This window comes from Heloderma suspectum, chromosome 7, assembly GCF_057233095.1.
Source record: "Heloderma suspectum isolate Gila_16-S chromosome 7, 16-S_ref, whole genome shotgun sequence".
NCBI classification, from domain to species: Eukaryota; Metazoa; Chordata; class Lepidosauria; order Squamata; family Helodermatidae; genus Heloderma; species Heloderma suspectum.
The window spans coordinates 86,107,202-86,134,522 of record NC_139464.1 but is presented as its reverse complement, the minus strand read 5'-3'; positions in this window follow the sequence as shown (position 1 = coordinate 86,134,522).

Below are 27,321 nucleotides of genomic sequence, written 5' to 3'. Positions count from 1 at the left end.
GTAAATATTTACGTAGCCTATCACGGCCAAGGGCAGGGACGCAAATGGCATCCGCTACGCTGGATGCCATTTGCGTGGCAGCGGATGGAAGCCTGGCTGCAGACAGGCCCAGCCAGGGAGGATTCCGGGTGGGGGACGGATCGCCTCACCCCCCCTGCGGGCCTCTTCAGCGGACTGGTAAGTGGGTTTTGTACACCCCTAAGCTTGGGGCAGTGGGGGGGGAGTCCGCTGGACTCCCAGACCCGATTAGGCACCCGCACCATCCCTAGATGTACCATATTATTTAAATCATAATAATTATTTCTAAATTTGCATCTATGCATATAAATTAGCATATGCACATTTTATGCAAATGGTGTCCTCTTTTGTCTTCTTTTGGTGATGCATATCCTCTTTTTGGTGATTCACAAGTGTCCACCCTAATGCTCTTCCTCTATGCACATCAGGGTAACATGGGAAGCAAGCATTCGATATGGAAACCTATATATGCTGAGGTTCAATTCGTAAAATTCTCCCTCCTCAGTGGAAAAAAAGGAGCAGGGAGAAGATACCTGTCTTAACCGTATGTGAATACAGAACTCTGCACAGAGTACCTGCCTCACTTTAGGCACATGGAGTGTGGGGGAAAGAGCCCCATTTCACAGCAATGCATACAGGATTGTTGTCTAAGAAACTGTGTGAGCTCAACCAATGTCCTCCACAAAAAGAGTGTATGAACAGTACACTAGTAAGCTTTCCTGAATATCTTCTACTTGTGGCTCTCCAGATGTTTTGGCCTACAGCTCCCATCATCTCTCACCATTGACTATGTGGGCTAGGGCTGATGGGAGCTGTAGGCCAAAACATCTGGAGGTCACCAGGTTGAGCACCTGTGCTCTACTAGAATACCTAACACTGACTTGGTTCCTAAGTCCTTTGAATGGAATTATACTCATGGAATGGGGCTTTCTTGTCTTCCCCTTCCTACTGGAGCCCTTGTGCCCCCCTATCCACACCTAAAGGTTGGAGGATCCTCCAGAACAGAATGGGATGAAGCATGGAGATGCTGGCTGAAGTAGGATGGGGGAATCAGCAAAAATCAGGGACACTCCCCTCTTGCACCAGTGGAAGTGCCTTTCCAGTTTTGATCCAGCTCACTGTTCCCTTCCATGTATGAATGCCACATTAATAACTGTATATTTCCATACATCCATGTCAGTAGATGTGAGTTTCTTGCAAATGCGAAACAACAGCATTGCTCATTTTAGAAATTAAACTGTGCATTGCACCAGAGGAGATATTATGAATGGTTATGGAGCAAGCCAAGATGACAATAACTCTACAATAAGTTGTAGAGTTTTAGTGGGGTCAGTAATCAAAGAGCAATTATTATACACACTGTTGTGCTAACATAGGCCATGGAAAAACCCAGTTTTTATTAGCTAATGATTAGTTCAGCCCTAAGATCCAAATATTTTGTATAAGTGGCAGATTAATAGCAAGACTTGACAGAGTAAGCTCATTGTGATTCTCTAATAAATAATAAATGCTGGCAGAATTCCACAAAGGCTTTTATTTGGTAACCATAAACTACCCTCTCAATTTTAGCTGCTTCAGAATGTATGAAGGAATATATATATTCCTTTCCACAGTGTGATTCATTGACCAAGGTAGTCTGCAGTAACACTAGGGCAAAGTTCATGTTAACTAGGGATGGTCGGACCCATCTCCATCCAGGGCAGGGAGAGCTCGATGGGCTTCTCCCCCCTGCCCCAGCTCATGTGGCCTGGACCTGCTCAGCGAGCCCCCCTGCTCTCCCTGCCCGCCTGCCAAGCCACTCCTCCTCTCCATGCCAAGGACTCCGGTAGTCAAGCCCTTGTGCTTTATGCACACAAGGGCTTGACTGCTTAGTCCTCGGTGCAGCCAGCCCCCAGTGCTCTCTCCAGCACTCCCAGCCACTTGTTGAGCTCCGGGGCATTGAGCGGCCAGGTCCATCAGGGTCCATCAGGGTCTGGGAGGCCAGATGAGGGGGAGTCCATTGGACCCCACCCCCTTTTTGGACTACCGTGCCATCACTAATGTTAACCTTCAAGGAAAGCCAATACCTCACATTGGTTTGATCCTGAAAGAACATATGCTTCCAGGCTTCAACATGAAATAGGGCAGGACCTGTGCTGCCAGAATTGTTTGAGGTTTAGCACCTTTGTCAGCACAAGAGGCAAATTATTTCTGTGGATAAACCACAATCTATATTCTATGAGTAGGACCCAACAGTTTAATTACCTCAGTACTAGTATTTCTGGTACACTGGTGATGTTTGATCTTCAGACACTGCCTGTCAGAATGGGGGCACTGGGATGCATTAAAAAAGCACCAATATTTTAAGCAGAAGTTTTGAGAATTGTCCTGTCTTGCCATTTCTTTTTTGAAACAGTTTTGTGACAAAATGTCTTGCTGGCCCACTGTTCAACCCAACTTATTAGTTTTCCACTTTCCTCAAAGAAATGGATATATGTGCCCAGATGCTTTTCATTGGGACCACTTTGTGACTAAGACACATTCCCTATCTCAAAGCTGCTCATTTTTAATCTTAGCTTATTGAAATGCTGATGTCATTATTCCTGCAAATTGGTGGTTGAACTGATGGAAAGTTCTTTTGTCCTTTTAGTGTCTTAGGACTGTGGATCTATTTTTGCCCCAAGTGATAATGAGATGATTTTCAGTATCCATTTTGTTGTTCTCTTCATATAGATAGGGGTATGTGTGTGTGTGTGTGCGCATGTGTATAATAAGACTGTGTCTTCAAGGAACCCTTTCACATTAACGTGACTGGTGTGGAATTTCTCTGTATAGCAGAGGATTCTAAAATATGCATAATCAGTTCATGTGGATCACTAGCCAGTCATACTGTTTCATTACTTGTTGTTCAGTCGTTCAGTCGTGTCCAACTCTTCGTGATCCCATGGACCATAGCACACCAGGCCTTCCTGTCCTCCGCTCTCTCCCGGAGTGTGCTCAAGTTCATATTCATTGCATCAGTGATGCTATCTAGCCATCTCATCCTCTGCCATCCCCTTCTCCTTTTGCCTTCAATCTTTCCCAGCATCAGTGACTTTTCCAGTGACTTTTCTCTTCGCATTTGGTGGCCAAAATATTTGAGCTTCAGCTTCAGTATCTGTCCTTCCAATGAGCACTCAGGGTTGATTTCCTTTAGGATGGACTGATTTGACCTCCTTGCAGTCCAGGGGACTCCTAAGAGTCTTCTCCAGCACCACAGTTCAAAAGCATCAATTCTTCGGCGCTCAGCCTTCCGTATAGTCCAGCTCTCACAGCCATATGTTACTACTGGGAAAACCATAGCTTTGATTATGCAGACCTTTGTCGGCAAGGTGATGTCTCTGCTTCCTACTATGCTGTCTAGGGTTGCCATAGCTTTCCTCCCAAGGAGCAAGCGTCTTTTAATTTCATGGCTACAGTCACCGTCTGCGGTGATCTTGGAGCCCAAGAAAATAAAGTCTCATTGCTGCCCCATGTTAATCAAGAGTGCAGCCTAGAACACACCTAGTCCTTTCTCATTGTTGTGCATTTCAGTGGAAGATAAGTAATGGCAGGATAGTTCTCTTTCAGCCATTATTGATCTTATCATTGTGGAACTCCTGATGATTCCCCACAACACACTTGGAAAGAAATAAAAGACTGCTTCATCCTAGGAGGCTAATTACATACTATCTGTTTCTAACTCAGTGTTTATAATGTTTCCTTTTATGTCGATTACTGATCCTTAAAAAAAACAAAACAAGGTCACAGAAATGCAAGATATAATTATGATGCCCAGAAGGCTCAGAAAATAGGATATGTGTGCTTTTAATAGTTGTGTAGAAGTGAGAATTTTGGTAGCTGTAGTATGTCAGGTCTGAACTTCCCTCTTTAATACAACTACTAAAGGTGAAGGAACCCTGTTCTTTTATTGCACTAGATCATCTTAGGTACATATCCTCTGCTCCCATAGGTAGGTTTGATTATTGGTTAAATAGGTCCCAACCCCCAAGACTCTCTTTTGTCTTGCATTCATCCTAGGATAGAGACATGTTGCTTCATCTTTTAGCCAGCAGAATTGCTTTCCCTAGCAGATACACTCTTTGATCTTCCCAACTACATCAAAGGTTGGAAGATTTGGAGCAAGCTCTCTGCTCATGCACTCTCTCCTCTCCTCATGTACTCATAAGACACTTGAATTTTGATCAGATGTCTGAACCAGCAAATGGTGGTTTGAAGGAGCCCAATTCCATGTAACTATTTGGAAAGACCTAATTAGTACTTCCTAGCTAAATCTAGACTTGTGGGCCTTTGGAAGTGTGTTTAGCCCTACAGTCTTAAATATCTATTTTGCTGTATGCCAGTCATTATTTTAACATTATTTCCTGCTTGGGGATAGTTTTGTTTTTATGTTGAATCATTTGTTAATGAAATGCATCTTTGCACTATTTTATCTCTCCAGTTCACCACTCCAGAACATGTTTGGTTGTGGAGCAGTATATAAATGTTGTTAAATAAATACATTTTAAAACCCTTTAAAAACAAGCAAAACCCCATGGTTTGGAGGATTGGAAAACTTGACATCTGGATGTATCCCCATCTTTGGATCAATTTATTCTAGACATTAGACTAGCTATTTCCTGTTCTCCCACTGTTCAGATATGGCAAAGTGGACGTGCTGAATTTCCCAGCGTTGAGCTGATACATCTGACAAGTTATGTGGGAGCAAAGTTATAGTGAAAGCAGAGTATAAATGAGGAAGATTAATGGTTTGTTCTTATTGTTTTTCATTTGGTAATCTCTGTCATTATGGATTTTTATTGAGTATGTACTTATTGGTTTTTATTTTATCTGTTCTGTATGGTTTTTCTCTTCTATGTTGCCTTGAGGGGGTTACATCCTTAAAAGTGGCCTAAAAATAATTTTAGATAAAAAAATTCAGCTTTTAGAGCTTTCCTATAGCTAACGGTGATTTATAATTATCCAAAATACATAGCATGTGCTGTTTCAATGAGGTTTCCACCAGAGACATTTCCACTTGTCTAAGTTGAAGATTTTTAAACATTCTTCTAAATTAAGGCCAAAAGAGGAGCTATTCAGTTTGTATTTTTTTATATTATGAAATGGGTGCTATTTGAAAAACATTCTGCAACAATGTGCCTGGGATTAATTTGCAAAAATACACATTTTTGAATATCTAAAAATAGCGTTGCCAAGCAACAGAGTAAAAATATGAAACTATATCACTTGGAGGAGGTAAACTGCTTGTATGTTCTAAAAGCATATTCAAATGAATTCTGTCCTATAAACCTAGGAGTCATTTCTGGTGTCTTCTTTTTTCTTTTCCTTTTTCTAGTGTGTTATTTTCAGCTAGGATTCATGGTGCAGGCCCTTAAAAGCCTTTTCATTTGTGAAATGCTTGTTACGTCTGTCATGAATATGATTTGAAGATATTGGGAAAACGTTTGAAACAATGCCAATTTGCGTTTCATTATTCATTACACCACTGTGTTTGTATTAGTATTCTGCTGGGCTCTAGAGTAATATTGAGCAGTAGTTTTAGAGATGTTTCCAGATCTAGTTTATTCTCTTAAGCTTATGCCTTTGCACACACACCATTTCCTGAGGGACAGAGTGATATTGGCAGGCCAGCAGAAATGGTAATTGTGTCGAAGAAACACAGCGCATGATGAGGTGCTATAGTGGGAGGCAAAAAGAAAGTGCAGAGTTTAATTACAGTCTGCAGATCTACAAACTGTGAAGAAGGAGAAGCCTCTACTACGTATTTGGCATTGATTTGTGTGAGCCATTATTAACTTTGCAGCAGGCTCTTTAGCGTGTAGATAAAGCTTTCCGTAGTTAGAGTTGCACCTTTTTTTCCTGTACTTCTGTGCTCAATGCCCCCAACTGCTAAAATAAGTGTCACCTAACCAGTCAGAGGCTATTATGCAAAGAGAGAAATGGTGGGTATTTTTCTATATCTGTTGGATGGAACAGGCATAGAGTTTGGGGAAGGGGGCACATTCCTAGTCTCTGTTAAAATAAACTCAGAAAAAGCCAAGCTCTAGCCCTATCCTGATTCTATCAACAGGAACTGAGTCATACCTGCTGGCCCCACCCCTAGCCTCCATGAGTTGATTGGCATGCGTAATCTGGTATTCCACATTTTGCAAGATACCTGATCATGTAGAAGAGAACATTTGTTGTTGTTGTTCAGTCGTTCAGTGGTGTCCGACTCTTCGTGACCCCATGGACCATAGCACGCCAGGCCTTCCTGTCCTGCGCTCTCTCCCGGAGCGTGCTCAAGTTCATATTCATTGCATTGGTGATGCTATCTAGCCATCTCATCCTCTGCCGTCCCCTTCTCCTTTTGCCCTCAGTCTTTCCCAGCATCAGGGTCTTTTCCAGAGAGTTTTCTCTTCGCATTAGGTGGCCAAAATATTTGAGCTTCAGCTTCAGTATCTGTCCTTCCAATGAGCACTCAGGGTTGATTTCCTTTCGGATGGACTGATTTGACCTCCTTGCAGTCCAGGGGACTCGTAAGAGTCTTCTCCAGCACCACAGTTCGAAAGCATCAATTCTTCGGCGCTCAGCCTTCCTTAGAGTCCAGCTCTCACAGCCATACATTACTACTGGGAAAACCATAGCTTTGATTAGACGGACCTTTGTCGGCAAGGTGATGTCTCTGCTTCTTACTATGCTGTCTAGGTTGGCCATAGCTTTCCTCCCAAGGAGCAAGCGTCTTTTAATTTCATGGCTAAAGTCACCGTCTGCAGTGATCTTGGAGCCCAAGAAAGTAAAATCTGTCACTGCTTCTATTTCTTCCCCTTCTATATGCCAGGAAGTGATGGGGCCAGATGCCATGATCTTCGTTTTTTTAATGTTGAGTTTCAAACCAGCTTTTGCACTCTCCTCTTTCACCCTCAACAAGAGGCTCTTGAGATCCTCTTTGCTTTCTGCCATTAGGGTGGTATCGTCTGCATATCGGAGGTTGTTGATAATTCTCCCAGCAATCTTAATTCCGACCTCTGATTCATCCAACCCGGCATTTCTCATGATGTACTCTGCATATAAGTTAAATAAGCAGGGTGACAATATGCAGCCTTGTCGTACTCCTTTCCCAATTTTGAACCAATCGGTTGTTCCATGTCTGGTTCTTACTGTTGCTTCTTGACCCTTGTACAGGTTTCTCAGGAGACAGGTAAGGTGGTCTGGTACTCCCATCTCTTTCAGAATTTGCCACAGTTTGTTGTGATCCACACAATCAAAGGCTTTAGCGTAGTCAATGAAGCAGAAATAGATGTTTTTCTGGAATTCTCTTGCTTTCTCCATGATGCAGCGAATGTTGGCGATTTGATCTCTAGTTCCTCTGCCTCTTCGAAACCCAGCTTGTACTTCCGGTAGTTCTCGGTTCGCATACTGCTGAAGCCTAGCTTGTAGGATTTTGAGCATCACCTTGCTGGCATGTGAATTGAGCGCAATTGTGCAGTAGTTTGAACACTCTTTGGCGTTGCCCTTCTTTAGAATTGGAATGTAAACTGACCTTTTCCAGTCTTGTGGCCACTGTTGAGTGTTCCAAATTTGTTGGCATATTGAGTGCAGCACTTTAACAGCATCATCTTTTAGGATTTTAAATAGCTCAGCTGGAAGACTGTCAACTCTGCTAGCTTTGTTGTTACTAATGCTTCCTAAGGCCCACTTGACTTCACTCTCGAGGATGTCCGGCTCAAGTTCAGTGACCGCACTCTCATGGCTATCAGGGACATTCAGATCTTTCCTGTATAGTTCTTCTGTGTATTCTTGCCACCTCTTCTTAATCTCATCTGCTTCTGTTAGGTCCCTGCCTTCTTTGTCCTTTATCATGCCCGTCTTTGCACAAAACGTTTCCTTGAGGTCTCCAATTTTCTTGAAGAGATCTCTAGTCTTTCCCATTCTGTTGTTTTCCTCGATTTCTTTGCATTGTTCATTTAAGAAGGCCTTCTTGTCTCTCCTTGCTATTCTCTGCAACTCTGCATTCAGTTGGATATATCTTCCCCTATCTCCCTTGCTTTTCGCTTCCCTTCTTTCCTCAGCTACTTGTAAAGCCTCATCAGACAGCCACTTGGCTTTCTTGCATTTCTTTTTCTTTGGGATGGATTGAGTTGCTGCCTCCTGAACAATGTTATGGACCTCCGTCCATAGTTCCTCAGGCACTCTGTCTATCAGGTCTAATCCCTGAAATCTATTCCTCACCTCCACTGTATATTCATAAGGGATATGACTTAGGTCATACCTGAATGGTTTAGTGGTTTTCCCTACGTTCTTCAATTTAAGCCAAAATTTTGCAAGAAGCAGCTCATGGTCTGAGCCACAGTCAGTTCCAGGTCTTGTTTTTACTGACTGTATGGAGCTTCTCCATCTTTGGCTGCAAAGGACATAATCAATCTGATTTCGATATTGACCATCTGGTGATGTCCATGTGTAGAGTCGTCTCTTGTGCTGTTGGAAAAGAGCGTTTGCTGTGATCAGCGTGTTCTCTTGGCAAAACTCTATTAGCTTTTGTCCTGCTTCATTTTGTACACCAAGGCCATGCTTGCCTGTTCTCCCGGTGATTTCTTGACTTCCTACTTTAGCATTCCAATCCCCTATGATGAAGAGGACACCTTTGTTTGGTGTTAGTTCTAGAAGGTGTTGTAGGTCTTCATAGAACCGATCAACCTCAGCTTCTTCGGCATCAGTGGTTGGGGCATAGACTTGAATGACTGTGATGTTGAATGGTTTGCCTTGGATTTGTACTGAGATCATTCTATCATTTTTAGGATTGTACCCCAGTACTGCTTTTCCCACCCTTTTGTTGACTGTGAGTGCTACTCCATTTCTTCTAAGGGATTCTTGCCCACAGTAGTAGATATGATGGTCACCTGAATTAAATTTGCCCATGCCTGTCCATTTTAGTTCTCTGATTCCCAAGATGTCAATGTTCAATCTTGCCATCTCCTGTTTGACCACCTCCAGCTTACCTTGATTCATTGATCTGACATTCCAGGTTCCTAAACAATATTGTTCTTTACAGCATCGGATTTTCTTTTCACCACCAGACACATCCACAGCTGAGTGTCCTTTCGGCTTTGGCCCAGCCGCTTCACTCTTTCTGGCGCTACTTGGAAATTCCCTCTGCTCTTCCCCAGTAGTATATTGGACACCTTCCAACCTGAGGGGCTCATCTTCCGGCGTCATCTCTTTTAGCCTTGTGATACGTTCCATGGGGTTTTCTTGGCAAGAATACTGGAGTGGGTTGCCATTTCCTTCTCCAGTGGACCACATTTTGTCAGAACTCTCTGCCATGACCTGTCCGTCTTGGGTGGCCCTGCACGGCATAGCTTATGGCTTCACTGAGTTATGCAAGCCCCTTTGCCACAACAAGGCAGAAGAGAACATACATGCATACAACGTGTACACATAGACATAGGGTTGGATCCAGACTCAGTCATATATAGAATACATCCACTGGTATCAATGGGACTTAAGTTAGGCATGACTAACTAAAGTCCCATTGATTTCAGTGGGTCTACTGGATCCAACCCCTAGGCTCTTTGAACATAGAGCCAATCAGCGTGTGAAGATTAGGGACTGTGTCTACTGCCCTGATCTCTGTCCACAAATTGCTTCTGCTCACTGACCCGGTTTGCACAATCATGGCATGGTTATCAAGCCTTGGTGGCTTGTGAACCCTGCCACCATGCCAGCTGGATTTCCCTAATTACCCTTGTTGGTGTGGCTTGCCATGTCATCCAAACCCATGCAGCATGGGTAGTTCGAGGGGCAGCAACCCTCAAATAAACAGTGAACTTTTGTTAGGTTATTTGAAGGTTGCTGACCCACCCCCCAAAAGCCATGCCACTGGGGTTTGGATGACACGGAAAACTGTGCCAGCAAGGATAATTGGGGAAATCTGGCCAGCATTCAACAGGCAGGTGTGGCAGGGGAAATAAGCCACCATGGCTTATTTCCCTTGCTGTGTCATGTGACCTGACCCACTGTGTTTGGTTAACATTAAGTCATTGTTAATGTCAACATTGTTAACCATGGTCTGTTTCTGTAACCATGAATTGTCTTGTAGTCAAGCAAGCAATCAGTGGCTTATTTTCCCTATTTCTGGCTTGTTTCTCTCCTGCCCTTTTTGCCAACCTTCAGAGCAGTTTCATTTTCAGGCTGCTCTTGCCTCTTGTTTCAGAATGGTCAAAAGCCAGGAATAAGCTAACTGCTGCGTACAGTCATCACAACAAGACATAGTTTAATTAAGCCAGACTTTGTGAGCAACAACAAAGCATGGCTTCTATTTGTGGTTTGTTGCTGGTTAACAAACCATTGTTTGTTTGTAGGGTTGGGTTCGGACACAACCACAAGCCAGATTTCAACAAACCATACCAGGGCTTAGCATTACATGTGAACCAGGCCATTGTCTGAATAGGGCTTCTACTGAAACATTTTCCTTTGACTTGCTATTCAAGTGAATGCTTGCTAGCAGTAGCAGCATAACAAAATTTCCCTAAAACTGATGTCAAGTGGAACAATTTGTCTGCTTGCATGCAGAAATTTATTTAAAATATTTATACCCCATCCCCATTCCCATATTATATTCCCATGCCCTGGAAGTGACTTACAATATTTTGTTGTTTATTCGGTCAGTCGCTTGCTTCCGACTCTTCGTGACTTCATGGACCAGCCCACGCCAGAGCTTCCTGTCGGCCGTCACCACGCCCAGCTCCCCCTAGGTCAAGTCAGTCACCTCCAGAATAGCATCCATCCATCTTGCCCTTGGTCAGCCCCTCTTCTTTTTGCCTTCCACTTTCCCTAGCAATACAATATACTTACAATATACTGTATTTGAAACCCACAAAAAGAATGTTAGAGTCCTTCACAGGGCAGGACTCCCTCAACTGGGCTGCTGCTGCTGTCACTCACAGAGTCTGCCAATTCTGGCTCCAGGCAATGAATGCAAGAGACTTTGGGAGGAGGCGAAAGTGTTTACAAGACTCTACCCAGTCTTGTTTCAACTGTCCATAATGATTGTAGTTCATTCTTCCAGTGTAAGAATTGGCTCCCCATGAAATTGTGTCAGTTCCATCCATGCCAATAGCAATACCTCTGTTTTAGATGTTTGAGATGATGCAGTTTGCTTGCTTATTTAAAATACATATATCCTACCTTTCTACCTGATGACAGGTATCCAAGGTGGCTCACAATAAAACAAAATAGACACACAATAAACTTAAGATTTAAAATAATTAAATAACCAGGGAGTGATCAACATCACTGCAAGAAATGCAAAATGGTGGTTGCCAGCCTGAACACTCTCTTCCCCAAACCCTTTCCCATCATACAGAAAACTAGCAGGTTGAAGTTGGCTACAGGCGCTGATGCAAGATGAATGGGCCAATTGCATATGAGCCTCTCTGGAAGCCCTGTTTATTTTAACAGGTGTTGCCTACTGGGAAATGAAATGATGTGCCGTATCCTAAAAGGAGACATGGAAGGATAAAGCCTGGCTGTCAGTTATGTGTTCTAAAAGCTATTTATTATTTCTCAATTTGTATTTTTTCAGTCAGTCAAACCTTCTCTAAAAAAAAAATTAAAAAATGCTGGAGCTTTTATATCAAGTGGTTGTTGGTTTCCTTGATGTTAGACCAAGGTCTATGGGTTAAGTCTTCTCTCTTAGGAAAGGCCTTTGGACAGGCATCAAATGACGCTACATTTTCTATCATATATCTATAGATATATATCTATATTTATAAACAACAACCTATCTCCAAAGATGTGAAAATATCCCTGGGTGGCAAATTCACACTGCTGAAATAGAAACCCTCTTACTTGTTGGTATGGATGTGGCATTCTTGTGTGGACATGAAAGCACTGCTTTATAGTTGCTGTGTTCTGCTGGTCGACAGGCCTCTCTTCTCGTCTCTTTCTTGCCAGGGTTATTTCTCTAGTTTAAAGGTTCATCTGCCTTTGAGAGAACAAATACGCTGCTGGAAATTAGCCAGGAGGAATCTGAGGCTCAATGGAGCTCTGTGTTAAAAGAAACAGTAAGAGAGGGAGAGAAAAAAAAGTCCACCCAGTGTTTCCTCTACTATTTTTGTCTCTTTGGAAGCAGAACTCAGGACCCAGGTGGCCTAATTCTTACTTACACTAAGGCCCTTTTAAAATTGCTACAACTTTAAAGCTTCTTTACATTCCCCATTGAAACAAAGAGGTTTCAGTGTAAATCGAAATGAGTTTTAGAAAAAAAAATTCTTCTCCTCTTTTCACTCCCTGTCTTATTACGTTCATTAGTGACATGGTAGTGAATCGTAAACGCTGTGCTTCTATTTTTATTTTTGTTAATCAGGGATATTTTACTGTGATAAAAGAAACTTATATCCCAATTTAATAGTTGCAGAGGTCTCGTTCATGCAAGAGCTGACTGATGCATGACTTACTTAGGGAATGAAACAGCCCCAACCAGTGATATGTAAGATCCAATATAGGGTTCCACAGGTGATACAAAAAGACCATTTTTCTCTTTAGTCCAGCACAGGGATACTACCCTATACACCACTTTTCCTGGCAGGATCTCTGCACTTTTAACTGTTCATGACAGACAGAAATTCAACAAATGCAGCTTTCCTAAAATGGAGAGATATAGGAATTAATGCATCAAATATTCCTGGGAACCAGGGACTCTGGCGGGGTGGGGGGAGGGGAGAGATAGTAACCAAAATAGCATGACCATAGCCATTTACCCTAGAAAAAATGTCTGCTCTGGAATATAAATTGTATTATAAAACAAATCTCCAGATGGGCAAAATTCTTGCTTTCAAAGAATTGGAGCTCAAGTTTCATTGGGCTGTTTACTCAAACAGTAATTTTCAAACAGTAGATTTTCCTAATTACCTTCACTGGCATGGCTTGCCATATCATCCAAACCCAGGCAGCATGGCTTTTTGGCGGGGCAGGTAGAAGCAACCCTCAAATAACCCAATAACAGTCCATGGGTTGTTAACCACATCATGATCATGCAAACCAGATCAATATACATAGAGAAACAATAGTTAATGTGCCTAGAAAGACAATAGAATGCACCATTTTCTAGACACTTATTATGTTTCCTGTTTTTCTTTTAGTAGGTTTTTTTTTTCAGGGGGAAGGTGACAGTGGGTAGGGCTAGATTAATTCTGGATTAAGTAGCACAGGCATTTCACATTCAATGGATACTATATAATTGGTAATTGACTGATCAATGGAAATTTCGCTTGGGGCTATTTTTTTCTGGATGGAACCAAAGGAGGTAATGTGCAAAGCTATCACTAATGTAGTGAACAACATCTGTAGGAACAAAATTAGAAAACTCCAAGGAAGACAAACCCAGCTAAACAAGACATGAATTATACGGGGGGGGGGGGTGGAGCAAGCACAATATCTTAGCATTTCTTGCAAGAATCTGATTGCTAGAGTTAAGTACTCAACATTCGGCTTTATAATTAAAGAATAAGCCTCTTTAGCAAAGGCTTTGATAAAAGATAAGCCCCAGCTTCTAGTATGAAAATGCTAGCCTGCGTAAACATTAATCCATTTCTCTTTCAGTGTGGAGATGTGTGTTATTAACCCTGATGGATCTTTACCTTTTGTCAAACATGGTCAGATGGGAACGAAGGAGACAAAAAGTTAAATCACAGCAATGACCTTAATTTCACATTATCACGTCTTCCTCCAAGTCTACCTGAATATCCCCCCACCCCCAGCTATATTCAAATGAACAGCCACCTTAGCATAATGTTAAGGTAATAAGGTCAAGGTTAACAACAACAATTTAAAAAAACCTGTACTTCTTATGAATCACAGTTGTTTCTAAGTTTATCCATGATATTACTTTATGATGTTTGAAATTATGTCCGGCTGTTATTTCCAAAAAAGGAGTCCCTCTTTTCTGGCATTTGGTTGTAGCAATGGGATGAGACTGAGGAAGTGAAGGTATGGAAGTGAAGGTATGATGTCCTCTGCTTCAGAAGTAAAGACTAAGCCAGAGTACATGTTATATAACTGAAGGTTAGCTTTCTATTCATTCATGTTTAAGCAACAGGGCCCCATTTCAGACTGGGACCACCATGCACCAGGAGGGGAGGATTAAACCTCCCCCCCTCACACACACACACACACACGTGTTTTTTTTTTTTTTCAAAATTGGGGGCAGGGAAAAATGGTTTTACTCCTCCTCTATGGTGCATAGTGGTGCCAATCCAAATTGAGTCTGCATACACTTACACTAAGGTAATCAAAAAGTTCATCTTCAACTACATGATTAGCATGATATATAGTTAGGGTCTCACATCAATCTGGCTAAACAGGAGTGCTTTGCACATGGAATAGTCTGGCAGCAATGGGGACTTTTACCAGGAATGGTGTAGCCACACAGAGGGGATTTTGGCTCTGTTCACACTGAGGAGGGAAGAGATAAATCTCCCTTCCATGCACACCACAGTTTCAACCCATTTTCAGTCCGATACTATACGTATCTGGATTAGGAATAACTGGATTTGTCCATGCTTTTCATGTTCTAGAAAGAATGAGGATCACACACACACATACACACATGATATTCCAGTGTAATATTGCATTACATAATTTGAATGAAAGGTAGCACAGCACCGATTAGAATCTCAATAAAGACATTCCAGCCTCATAGTTACGACGGTGTCTCAGCCCCAAACTCTCCTCATCAGCCTGACCTGGTCAGGACTCTGATTTCGTGGCTGGTGGAAGTTTGGTTAAGGCAGGTTCTGTGTCCCCTTTTTTTATCTCTACACTTCTGTGAAGCCATATGTTGCTCCTCCTAATCTGCAATATGTAAATACCACACATTAGTGCCATTCCTAATGTTTTCCTACCATAATTTTCTCTAGGCATAGAAGATTCACTCTTGCTCTAAAAGAAAACATCCTTCTTCTACAAAACAAATTGTAAATAAGGTTTCTAGGGCGACGCGAGATGGAGGGCCCTGGGTTATTTATTTTAATAACTAATTCATGGTTCTGTTAGCATATTTTACTGTTGTAGCATTAGCAGCTGATATGCCCCAAGTTACTTTCTTCATTTATAAATTCCCTGAGAAAGCAGTAGCATAATATTATCAAGGGAACAATTTCTTCTGTTTCTCAGTATAAATCAGATGACACTGAATGATAACCATTTGTAGGAGATCCACAGATCTTCACTGTCTTTAATGGTTCTTTCATACATCCTGTCTCCTTTCAGATTCACTTTAATGGTCTATTCACAAAGTGTAAATTAGTCCTCAAAGCAACCCAGAGATACATCAGGGAGGAAAAACGTAGGCATAGAACAGGAACGGATCAATTACTGGAGAGTCCTACCACTGCTCTTTGTTAAGTCCAAGCACTTTCTAGACAAATATGTGAAATTCTCCATCTGTTATTCTTCTGGCTGTCATCATCTACATGTTCTAATTGATAATCTGCCTGTTGTAATTAGTGAGAACTAGTCTATCATAGAGGTGGGTCAGAGTAATACCCACATCACATCACTCATAGCAACATAGGGAGCTGCCCTGTACTGAGTCAGACCATTGGTCCATCTAGCCCGGTGCTGACGACACTGACTGGCAGCAGCTCTCCAGGCAGGAATTTTTCCAGCCCTACCTGGAGGTGCTGGGGATTAAAACTGGGACCTTCTGTATGCACAGTATGTGCTCTACCACTGACCTACAGACCTCGCCTGTTTCCACTCCAGGACTGCAGATATGCCACCACTACACCAATGGAACAGCCACCATATAAAAGGTGTTCTAAGCCTGGGAGGGGAACAGAAGTAGAAATTACAAAAATGGCAACAAAATGACAGACACGCCGCCAACATCCCTGGAAACACCGGCAGTGCCCATCAAGTAACCACATATGGGCAAGCAGCAAGCCCTTGGCCATTCTCTGTGTGGCCCACCGTGCCCAGAGTACGCTGACCAAGTGGAGGCTGGTGGCTCCGCTTCTGGTGGGGCGGTGAATGCACTCTGGGTTTCAGTCAGAACCAGCCAGAACTCTAAAAGAGCTATCCAAGGTGCTGAACCCAGTGTGGGGTTTGGGTTCAGCACCTTGGATAGGTCCTTTAGAGTTCTGACTGGTTTTGACTGCCACTCAGAGCAGATTCAAAGTCCCACTGATATCGGAGCCACCAGCCTCCATTGACAGCAGGTCCAGATCTGCCAGCCTTCATAGGGTTCAGAAGACCTCTGCCTGTTGATGAGACAACAGATCTTTTTGAATGAGTTGTATATGCTAGTGGTCCCTGGTTCAAATCCCACACTAGGAAAGGCGGGGAGGGCTCACCACACTTAGGTCTGAGCCAATCAGAAGGAGCACTACATGGACCAATCACCTGGCTCTTGCATGGACCAACCAGCCTTTTTTGGCCCACCCTCAGTGCTGGTCCATGTGAAAAATTCACCCCTCTTCATTTTGCCTCATAGGCCAGCCTTGTTGAGGAGCATCCTAGCAGGCCTAAATATCCTCACCCTCAGCATTTGTCCTTCGTCATTCCTGCCCCTCATCAGACCTCCCTCTCCCTCCCCTGCCAACTGACTTCCTCATACACTCTGGCACTACATAGCAACAAAGAAGCAACACAGGTGGCAATGCCAATGGCTTTACTGAACAGCAGAAGAATTAGTTTGGGGGAGTAAAATGGTGGCAAGGGCCATGGTTAGGGGAGCAAGGATTTTGCAATGCACATTAAACATGAACAGACTGTGACTGAAAGTTGGAAACGTAAATGGGGGTACAAGAAATATTTGGAGGGAAAGCCCACTCTCCTTTGAGACCCTCCTTCCCTGATACAACCTCTAGAAATGCATAAATATAATGGGCTGCCTATTCTAAATTCTCTGCATGAGCTAAATGGCTGCTGACAACATTTTCTTTATGTACATTGGTAGAACGTTCAGGAATTACTTCGCTATCTGGCATGGAGAAGGAGGCCATCTGCCTTAACAGACAGTTTGATAACTAACCACTGGGGGTTTGACAACTACGTACATTTATTTATGCTACCACATGGAAGCTGAGAGGGCAGAAAAGTGGAAGAAGGTGAGCTGTCTCAGTGTGTGAAGCAGAGGGACTTACTACAGAAATGGGTTGTGCCCCTCCTCTCTGCCTTAAGCTAACATTATCGGCCAGAGCAGCTGGTGCATTTGGCTGTGAAGTCACTATCTTTCCCACTGTGTGACTTCCAAACTGGGCTAGAAAATGTTAAGCTGATATAAAGAGAATCATTGTTACCATCGTGACTGTTTGTTTCCTTTTCCCATTAACTGTTTTGCCTTTGATCTTCTAAAAGCCATTTCATCTTCCTGTGTACGATATTTCCCCCCTAAGTGCTCTAATTTGGATCTGGCCTACAAACATTGCAGTCCACTTGAATTCCTCAAACACCTTAAATCTCTTCTAACAAATGCTCAGTTAACAAAAAAATATTGGTGGGGGGAGGGGCGGGATACAGAGCTTCCCAATAAGTCTTCCGCTGCACTCACTTCAGATTGTATTCATTTCTTCTTGGCTGCATGAGAAGCAACCATACGGTGTTGACTATCTGTAACAGGATCCACTATAGCTCACAGTAATGTACTCTCTTTTTCAAAGTGGGTAAGATTTTTCCTGTTGTTAGTCCATGAACTGTGGAGATGGAGTGGTTGGACAGATACAGTGCAGTTATGTCAAGGGCTGAATTTAAGGAAGGAGTGTATTTGTGATGTACCCAGGTGTCCTTTGGAGACTCCCTACCTCCTCCTCAACCTGGAACCTCAGGGGGTCGCATTGTAAGCCAAATTAAATGAGTGTCTATGTACCCCAGCTTTACTCCTGGGAATAAATCCACAATGAAATATCCCAATTAGTTACTAGCTGCCACCATATACTGAATTAACAGAGCAGTGGGACTCTAAAATATCATGAAAGGACATATCTAATTGGAGTACCACTTTGCCAGCACCCAGTCTCTGCCTCACCCAGCTCCTTAGGGTTGGTTCCAAGAGGACCAAGGGAATAATGTGGATTGAGACCTATACAGGTCCTGGAAAAATTCGATAAATACAGCTACTCCTAGCATGGACAGGACCACGTTGTATTGTATCCCTGCCAACCAAGTAGTTGTTAAAGAAGACAACCCTGTCAGAAAAAAAGAGGTGGCAACCCTAAGTCAGCACTTATATGATTGAATACATAAGGATTGAAGCTCAGAATCAGAGTCAGGGATTCAAACTCAGCATCCAAAGACTGAATGAATGAATCCCTCAGAGTTGCTTTGTCCCATATTCTTTTCATCCTGTTTATGGAGACATTTGTGGGGTTTGATAAGTTCTCATCAAAAAACAAACTGAGCAAAATTCTTACCCATCCCTAACCCTTACTCTGCACCAGGGGAAGCAAAAGACTCCTTCCAGTGCAAGTAAATATAACCCAGTGAGGAATGGCATAGCACACACTGTGAATGCCTATTTGAATGGATTTAAATAAGTAATACACACAAATGTAAAGTCACGAGTAAGGTCCTATAATGTCATTCTGCCAGCCAGTGAAGATTCTAAACTAAGAACTAGGGATGTACATCAAATTTGCCCAAAGGTCAGGCCCGATCAGGCCCCTTCAGACCATTTCTGGTACTTCCCAAGGCAAAGCAGACTTCCCTTTGAAGTGACAAAAACTGAAGCTGGACCCTCCACAAGGTTTCGCTCACAATCCAGCTATGGAAAGGCAGATCATATCTCCAGGAATAGTGTCTTTTACTTCCTTTCTCTATACCCTGTTGAGGGAGGGGAGATATTTTACCACGGACTCTCTGATCACTGTGCTTTGGGGCAAGGATGGGAACATGAGATGGCCATTCTTGCAACGCCACTGGGCCATTCTTCTAACACCACCACTATGAAAAAAAAAAATCTGCACCTATCCTTCTGAAATTTTGTGGGTTCCTTACTTAGTGCTACCTCTATGCTGTCTGTCATTTTCAGAAGAATGGTCCACAAGGAACATAGGGGGATAAGCACATCCTTGTTTCTAGATACCCTCAAAATGTAAAGGCTGCTCTTGCACAAAACCCTTGCACTTATTCCTTTGAAATCTGGCAAGCTCCATCCCCTCAGAAGGAGCAACTACACCTGCAAATTTCATTCAATTCTTCCAAGAAATTAAAAGTTATCTGCAGTTCCCTTAAAAAACCCCACAAAACCCACCAAGATATAAAGATGCTTAGCGCAAGAACCGCTACAGTTGTTTTTCTGAACTCTGGCAAGTGTATCCCCCTCCTAAGGCACTACTATACCTGCAAATTTAATCCACTTCAGACAAACAGAATATGTGATAGCTGTTTGTTTGTTTTTTAATTCCCATGATTGTAATGGGAGGCATGAAGCCTCAGATTTGTGAATCTTAACCCAAATTGAAGTGGACAGCCTCCAGAATGGTATGACCAGAATCGGGCTGTTTTCTGAAGTGCCAAATCAGGGTCCGAGTTGGATCTTGTGGTCGGTGCACACCACTACTGGGAACCATATTTAAAGCGCAATCCTATGCATGTTTAGACAGAAAAAAAGGCCTACAACTCCCAGCATGCCCCAGCTAGCATGTAGGCCTGTATGACTGCACCCTTAATTGTTTGAAAGAAATATTTCTGCTTTGTTTGCCCTGCCTCTGCCACTTTCTGTGTTCTGCCATTCTTCATTAATGATACACACGCATGCACAAACATCCTGCATTTCTTTACAATGTACTTTCAGCTTAATTTTGTAAATGGCATTTGATGAATTATTCTTCCAACAACTGAGCATTTCTGTTGGGTTTTAGGCAACCGATTTGTCATAGAGCAGACCCTATGCAGATAGATTGATGACCTTGTTTTTTGAAAAATGTAACTGCAAAAATAGATAGAGCTTTCAACTTTTCTCTTATAGCTTATTGTTTTATTGAGAGAATCCCTGTATAAATAAAACATGTCCCTTAATAGACTCTAATTCATTCACAAGGAAGTTGCCATTTCATCCCTACCCCAAATGACTAACAATTCTTTTTCTGTATGGTCTCAACCCAATGATGATCCACCTTGAGAGAGAAACTTTGGAGGGCATCCAGTTACTAAATATGCAAGAGCCTTTCAGCCACATTTATCTATTCTTCTTTGACTCATTCCCATTCATGGAAAACTCTGTCTCTGTCTTGGAGTAAATAGCTAGCACTTAAGGAAGCCAAATGACACCCATTTTCAGCAAGATTAGTTATGTCAGTGCAGTCAGTCAAGGATCAGATCCAAGAGATCTTAGGCAACTTTTTGGAGCCATGGACACATTTAGGAATTTGAGAAGCTGTTGTGGGCACCATCACAAAATGACTGCCATGGGAGGTGTGGCAAAGGATACCTAACCTGTCTAAAACACTGAGTACAAGGCAGAGGTAAGATAACACACTAAACACCTCCTTGAACCCACAGTGTCCAACACCAATGGAAACCTATCTCACAGTAATCCCAGCTGTTGGTGTTATTTATTTATTTTTAGTGGGAAAGGTAGGGCACCTTGGCAGATGCCAGGAAAAGTGCCCGGGGGTGTATTGGTTCCCCCAGGCACCATATTGCTTACCCCTGTCTTAGATCACAATCTGAGTTTTGGATAAAATTAGGAGTCCCCCTACAACTTAGTAGTATAAATGATCTGGGAAGTTTCCAGAATCAATTTGCTGGCACCAGCAAGAAACATGTGGAAAGCAAGTAGACCCAGACAATGATAAAATGGGGTTTGAGATTACTTAACCTGATAGTTGTTAAATTTCCTAATTGTTAATGAATTCCCATGTTTAACACAAGTTCCTAATTCTGTACCACAGTCCTAAGTATCTAATTATCTGCTTCCTTGTCTCTTAAAGTTGCAGTCATTCTCTTGAATCTGAACCAAAGGCTGGTGTGGTAACATGAATTTAAATTAACCACCATGGCACTGCAAACCACAAAGTTGTCTTTTTAGCAACAATGACAAAATCAAATGAGGGTTGTCTTTAGGTGTTTCAATAACGCAACTTTCCGAACTAAAGGAAAGTGGGTTGTGGGGGTGGGGCACCTTTGTTGATAAGTAGTAAGATCCCTCCAGTTTATTTTTTGTTCTTGCTATTGCATTTAGAATTACAGAAGCTGATTGGCTTGGGAGATACCTAGGGAAATTGTTTCCCAAAAGCTTTCACCTCCTCCACACCCCTCCAAAGAATCAGAATAATATGTGTTCAGTTTCTAGCACTAAATATAGGGCTCTGAATGACAAACTCTTTATTCCTTTGAATGAAGTTACTAGTTATTTCCCATTTCTTAATCCTATGCAATGTTATTTTCTGACTTAGTCTTCTGCTTTAAACTAAAATGATGCAACCATTGTTTTGTAGGGTTGATATACAGAGGGTTTAGAGCAAGGAGCAAAAGATGGAGATGTGCATCTTTCCAAATTTTGCCTTTATGTGTGGCATAGATGGGAGCTGTAGTGCCTCTGTAGCACCTCGTCCTCCTGCTGTATCAGGCACAGAGTACCCTGTGTCACAAACCAAACCAAGAAAAGGAAATGTATGTATATCTTGACACGTAATGTACAACTACCAGAAAAGTGAAAGGTATGCCAGTATTTCCACAACTTCAAAGTCACTACAATGAACTATAAATATTGAGCACAAAATTTATTTAAACTATGGATATAATCCCCAATTGTTTAAAAAGCACAACAGCAAAATCAAAATCTGTACTATACAATATAATGTGTGATAAATTCTCATAGAACACAGCAGGGGCTACATAGGAATGAGATACAGGTCACTATGTAGTCAATATGTAGTCCATAAGATGAAAATGATGGATTAGTAGTTCATATCACTCCTTGCTGGATGCCCATGGAATTGGTAACAGGAGAAAAACTCTCCATGATCTCAAAACAAAGCCAAACACATTTTGGCCTGTGTGGCCTTCCTAAGTGGCAGATTGGATCCAGAAGCCACTTATACAGTTCTTAATATGAAGGACAGCTATCCACGTTTTTGGTGTAGCAATATCAACAGTGCTCATTGCATAATCTACATTCAGTGTATCCAAGTCTGTTACCATCATTTTCATCTTAAGGACCACATCTTAGGGTCTGTATATTGACCTTTTTCATTCCTATGTAGCCTGTGCTGGGTTCTATGAGAATTTGTCACACATTATATTGTATAGTACAGATTTTGATTTTGCTGTTGTGCTTTTTAAATAATTGGGAATTATACCCATAATATATTTTTTTTTGCTCAATTTTTATAGTTTATTGTATTAGTGACTTTATTTATTGTATTTAGTTTATTGTATTGTGGAAATACTGGCATACCTTTGACTTTTCTGGCTGCTGTATAGAGCACCCTGTACCAGTGATAATGGGAAGTCCCTTTGGCAATTGGCATAGACAGTTATTTCTGTGTTGAGTTAGGCCAGGAGATACTAAGCAGGTAATAAATGGTAGCTTTATTGAGCTGGTTTATGATGGTACAGAGAAGGCAAGAATTTTAGTGTGTGGCAGGAAGACTGCAAAGATAGCTTTTTCATAGCTGTAATCAGAAAAAAGATTTACAAAGAGTCAGTATAGCAAAAGACAAGTACAGAGAAGGGCTGGCAGATATATCTACACTAGAATAATGGACGCTTTCTCTACCCACTGACCCACCCATAATAGAGAACAAAAACATGCAGAACATACACGAATATAACCATATTAGACTATTGTTGCAAAAAAACAATGAACATACATGAGTATAGCCATGTTAGTCTATTGCAACAAAAAACAAAAACATCTCATGGCACCTTAAAACTAATGAATTTACTCCAGCATAAGCTTTCATTGACTAGAGACCACTTAATAAGATGCATCGTTGCTGGTAGAGGTGTCGGATAAATCTGCAACGGAACCAAATGAGTTCGGATTTTCATGAATCTAACCCACAGATTCTGCAGCTGACCAACTTTCCCCATTGGGTAGATTCTGCAGACTTGTGGACCAGCTTTCTATCTTTCCTGAATTTTGTGTGTAGAAAAATACGTAAAATAATAATATTTTTTTAAAAACTGGCCAAAAATGTGCTATTCCTCCATAGGCTAAAGTATGAAAATACACATTTGGGGTGAATTTGTGCATTTTCGAACATGTGAAATTGCCCAAATGTGCATTTGCCCAAATGTGCATTTGTGCAAATTCAGAAAGAAAAAAATCCAATTCTGGCAATAGGCTGATGATGGAATGACAGACACCTGACAATCTGCGAATTTTACACAGTCCGTACATTCCTAATTGCTAGCGATTGTGCATCATTGCAAATAGTTCATGTAATTCAGGGGGCCCAAACCTCTTTTGGTTGGTAGCCACATTTGGAATGCTGAGAGTGTTGAGGGCATTCACAAAATGACTGCCATGAGGGTGGGCAGGGAGCTTGCCCATTCATAAAATATCTGCTATGGTGGGCACGGCCAGTCACAGAACACTCATTTCCCAGAAGGCAACAGGTAAGACTAATAGAAAAATAACTTGGCCAAGAACCCAAGTAGAAGTCAGAGATGGGGGCTGAGCTCCAAAACCACATATTTGAACCCAAATGAAGATAGTGCTGAATGGTAGCATTTTGCTTTGCAGCACACCAGCCTCCCAGTTAAAAAAAAGATAGGAGCGGCAGGGAGCCTGGCAGGTACCAAGAGAGGTGTTTGTGGGCACATTGGTGCCTGTGGGCATCACATTGGTGAGCCTAGGTCTAATTCAATATTACTGGTACCCCAGAAGTAAATATATGGGCTTAGATTAAAGCAACTGACTGTTAAGACCTTGACTGAATTCTAGGTTTGAACCCAAAGGAACTGTATCCAAAAGGTGCTTTCAACTGAAACTTTTATCAGCAGCAAAAATACTACCCCGCCTCTTCTTAGTGATTTTTTTTAAGGGGGGTTGCAAACAGTGAAAAGTGTTAAAAAGTTTTGCCCTCACTCTGAATTGGTTTTGTGATGTCCTTAGATATTCAGATCTGATTACTACATGGTATTGTCGTCATGTAAATTCCATAATCCCTCATTGGTTGGGCTCTCTTGACACAGGCAAAGGGGAAAATATTAGGAGCAAATGAGACTAGAAGCAACTACTGCAATCAGTACAAAAAGATGCACTGAATTTTTTTAGTAGGGAGGGGATATTTGCTTCCCACCCTGGCCAACCCTCCCCTCTTTGAAAATGTGTGTGGACAAACATTCATCAGACACACCTACTCAATTCACCTAGGATGATTGATGATGATTATATAAAAGATAAGAATATTTTGATGCCTATACGTTTCTTCCTGCATAATTGCACGCTTCTGACCTCAATGTTCTACAAATAGGAATTGACTTGCATTTCCCATTCTTGTGCTTTTACATTTTTCAGACACGGGGAATAGGAAACAGAAGTCAAATGTGCTTTCCCTCCCCTTAATCATTAGTGGTTGCCTGGCACACAGATTTCTTGAACTGAATTAGCCAGGGGCACTTGTTTTATATTTAAAACTCAATAGAATGCTGACACACTGAAGGGAGCAATCCCAAACTGACAAACGAGCATTTCAGTGGATCAGATGAAGAGAGATTCATTTTGTTTGTTTTATTCATTTTAGGAAGGAATAAAGTTGAATTCGTTTTGTCCCTGTTTCAAAATGAATTGCCCTTGAACTATGACAGATGTTCATGTTTATCTACACATTTGTGATCACTCAACTCTCCCCTGATTCCTGATTTTTTCATATAGGGGTAACCCCTTGCTGTGATTGTCCTTGCTCTTTAATGTACCAATCCTACAAATCATCATTCCACCTCCTAGTAGGATCTAGGGATGTCACAAGAGTCCGGGAAGGGGGTGGAGACCAGCGGATTCCCCCTTACTCACACAGCCCAGACTGTCTCACCAAGCCCCTATGCACACCTGGACCCACTCACCCAGCAGCCCTGTGCCTGGCAGGTGGGTCCAGCAGGATCTCCCCTCCTTGCAAGGACGTTCGCCCTTCTTGCAAAGAGCAGAGAACAAAGGGTTAATGCTGCCTGGCAAGCCTTGAGAGGCAGCAGAGGCAGAAGTCACCGTTAACCCCCTTTTCTCCCCTCCTTGCAAGGACCAGAGATTCTCCCCTCCTTGCAAGGAGCAGAGAACATGCGGTTGGCGCATCTCCTGCCCCTGGCCATCTGGCACCGCCTTGAGAGGCGGTGGAGGCAGGGAGTCACTGCTAACCCCTTGTTCTCCCTGATGGGGACTCCGGCAGCTGCCATTGTGCACAACAATGGTGGCCCCAGAACTTCCATATTTTTAATGTTGGGAAATGGTGTCTTTACAGCCACCAATTGTGCAACATTAAAAATACAGAAGTTCCAGAACCACCATTGTTGCACACAATGGCAGCTCACTACGAGGGTGGGAGGCCCCGTGGCCGTGGCTTCCTCTGGGTGGTCATCGGGCTGTTTAGAAGCTTGGACAGCGCCGTGGGTGGTGGTGGTGGCTTGGCGAGCACCCGAGGAAGCCAGGTGCTGGGGAGTCCATCCACCCCTAGTAGGATCTGCTCCCAAAGTTCTAGAACGGTCAATGCAGCAGATTTTTTTTTCCTTCGTGCCATAATGAGGAACGTAACTCCATAACTGCCTTTGACACTGATGTGCCAGTGCTTCTCTTCCAGCCACTGCAAGGCCCAGCTAGACAGTAACTCCATCACTCTGAAGGGTATCAAAGTGGAGGGACAGGGATGTAAGAGAATCCCCCTTCAGCCCACTTGTATGACATTCTGTGGGATTCTTTTAGCAGAAGGACAGGAGATGGGGATTTTCAGGCAAGGGGGGGATTAGTGATGGGTGGATCTACAAAGTCCATTTCTGCAGACTTTCTCCATTTCCTGCCTCCAAGTCCATTCCCTCCTGAGCTGTTTGTTTTGTTTGTTGTAAGAATATACATGTGTACAGATTTTTTTATTTCTGTATTTTTGTATTTTTAATGCACATTTTTGTGTGCATTTTTTCACATATGCATTTGTTGTACACCCATTGACTTTCCAAAAGTTTGTGCACATTTTGGAAATGTATTCATTTTTCTTTGCACACTTTTCAAAGTGTGAAATGCATCACAAGTCCAGAAATGTATGGATTTTTGAACACAAAATGTGCCCAGTCTGCATCCATTTCTGCGTTATGCAGATGGGAGAAATCTGTTGTTGTTGTTGTTGTTGTTGTTGTTGTTATTATTATTATTATTATTATTATTATTTCTCTCACATACTTAGTGTGGGTAAGCCTCCTCATAAATGCAGTGTTGAACTTCACAACTTGTGGTAATTCAGTTTAAACCAATCCATTGGATTTACCAGTAAGAAATATGAGTGACAATGCTTTGAGAAAAAGAAGAGGAATTCTGATATTATCACAGCATGAAGGGAAATGTCTGCTGTTATTGAATGAATGTTCTTTTTTGAGTTGCCGGAATTAAAGAATTACCATAAGAAAGAAGCATCTTACAGCCCTGCATTGAGCATTAACTTTTATGTTTCATTACTCAGCTAATAGTAGAGCTTTGTTCCAGCTACTGTGAAATGTGTAGATCCTCAGTATATTCTAAGGGGGACTTTGTAGTATTGCAAAGCTTCGTCTCTTGAAAGATTCAATAATTAGAACTGTTATTCACAAGAACAAACCCACTGAGGTGTAAATGACAGCCCTAAGTGTAATATATGATCCCAAAACATTTCACATATAGCATAAAAAGTAAAACTGAACCAAAACAGTCTTTTTAGTTTAATTTTTGTTTTTACTACTGTAAGAAAGCACTTCCATTTTTCTGGAGAGCTTATTTTTATGGCTCCCTCAAAATTTCATCTGCTCTTTCTTCAAGACATGGACCACTGGAAGGCAATATGAAAAAATTGCCACCACCCGCTGGGGGGTTAAGTATTCAGGTAACTGTGTGGCCCCACAATTATGTGACAGCAAATGTGTTGCAATGCAAGCACACTGCTATCTGACCTACAGAGGTATCATGTTACTCATTCTAGAGCCTCACAAGATGCAGTCATAATGTAGCTAGTCTACAGAAGTATAATAACAGCAGAATGTGGCCAACCTTCTGCTGTAGTCTGGAAGGAAGACCTGGCCCTGGATAAGAGAAAATTAAGAGGGGTGAGCATTTCACTTAAGTTTGTTTTTGATAAGAATTTACCAGAATTTGTAAATTTCCTTATATTCAGGATGAAAATA